This window comes from Cupressus sempervirens, chromosome 10 (genome assembly GCF_028749045.1).
Source record: "Cupressus sempervirens isolate cs-2001-9-10 chromosome 10, ASM2874904v1, whole genome shotgun sequence".
NCBI lineage: Eukaryota > Viridiplantae > Streptophyta > Pinopsida > Cupressales > Cupressaceae > Cupressus > Cupressus sempervirens.
Window position 1 is genome coordinate 30,801,038 of NC_143127.1, and position 2,084 is coordinate 30,803,121.

Here is a 2,084-nt window from a genome sequence, read left to right on the forward strand (position 1 = left end):
CTTGAGTCTTGCAGTTCTTGCTTGAATGTCCAAACTTGTGACACTTGGAGCATGCATTATTAGGCACATAATTCTGCCTGTGATTTGTCCAATAGGGTTTTGTCTATGATCTGCATTCCTATTCTAAATGCCCATACTTCTGAAAATTATAGCAATATCCTTCAAATCTAGATGTGGTAGGTGCATTCCTAATTCTTGACATACAATCATGTATTTAATGTCCTTATTTCTTGCAGTAAAAATAATAACTAGTAAATTTAGGTTTAAGATTTTGCATACCATGTTTACATCAGAAAATGTTTGTAGTACGACCAAGTTTTCCATAGTGATAGCATGTTGGTTTGCCCTTTGATTTTATATTCCTCAGTTCTCCATTCCTAGATGACTCTCCTTCCTTGGTGCATGAATGTCCTAAACCATCAATACTACTAGATGACTTCATAAGTCCTTCAAAGTATTTTTTTACTTCATTTGGTTTGTTGAATCTTTCCATAAGTTTTTTCTCTGTTTTCAGTTCATTCTAGTATGCCCTTTTGTGCTATGGGATTTTCTATTTCCACATCGTTTTGATTTAATTCCTAATTTACAAGAATCAATTGATTCATCATGTCCAGTTGAGTGTTTGTGAGCTTTTTCACATATCATATTCTTTCTTCAAGTTTGGTAGTCATTACCCTTTTTTCTTCCTCATCCATAGCCTTGTCTTCTCCAACTTTCTTCTTTTACTTAGTCACTTCACACAATCTTACTGATTGGATTTCATGCTCCCTTTTTAGTCCTCTTATTTCTTCATTTAGGAGTTTGTTCTTTTCAATTAGATTTGTAGATTCTTTATCATTTGGATTGATTGGTTCAAATAGACCTTCAATCTCAAGTTATTCATACAAAAATTGTTTATCCTAGATAGCCAATTCCTTTCTCCTTTTTAGGGATATCTTCAGATCTTGTCTTGCTTTCTCAAGTTTTTGTAGTATGAGTTGGATATCAATCACCTGATTGTCAATAACCGTGTCCAGTTTATAAGTCTCTATCTCCAAGATCTAATCTCCAAGTGATTAAGCTTCTCCAAGAGAACCAATGCTCTAATACCAACTATTGATTGATGAAAGTATTAATAGGATGCCAAGATGCCAAGAGGGGGGGTAAATCATAATCTTAGAAACTTTTCCTTTTTCTTCAATTCATTCACACATTCACCAGTTGTCTTATGCATGCAAAACATGTAAAATTAAATTTGTTGTAAGATGTAGATCTAATCTATCACATGCATGAAAATAAACAAATAACACAATATTTGTTACCCAAAAACCCTCCAAGGTGAAGGTAAAATTGGGGTGGTGATGACACCTAGAAATATTTACTACTGTAGTAATAAAGTTAACTTGTTAGGGTTACAATGCTTGACCATAATATATGATCTACCCTATGTGGGGTTTGCTCTATTAAAAGTATTTGAGACTATTAGGTCTCACCTTGTTAGAGGATTGTTAGTGAACAGATTGTCCTTTGAAGAAATGCGTGCAAATCTTACCCTAAATGCTCAAGTGAGAGGACAAACTAACACCAACAGTTGGATAGGTTATCATGGATTGATAACCTTCCTCTGAATTTTTATCAGATACAGCTCCCCGTATAAGATATCCAATGAATCAAATGTGGATGCTTTTACCAGAAAGCATAAAAGGATATCAAACATCTACTCGTAAATACAGCTTAGATGCATAAACTTATATTACTGCATGGAAAGAAAGAAAAGAACAACAGGTGACACAAAGTTCATTTTGCTGAACACTGCGTTGTGTAATGAGGACGAAACTATGTCATTCATTTCCCTGAGAGGATTAAAATCAAAGCCATGTAGGATATTTTAAAATGTCAACGTAATAAAGAAACAATGCTAACAGATTGTAATTTCAGAGAAAACTGGAAATGACTCAAAGTCCAAATTCAGTGGAAAGAAAAATACATTATCGTCAACGTCTAATATGTTTAACCTTCAGCCTCCTTTCCCTAACTATAAAAGATTACAAAGCCTCTTTCACACATTACAATCTGATCATTATTCAAAGAAAACAGAAACTTTC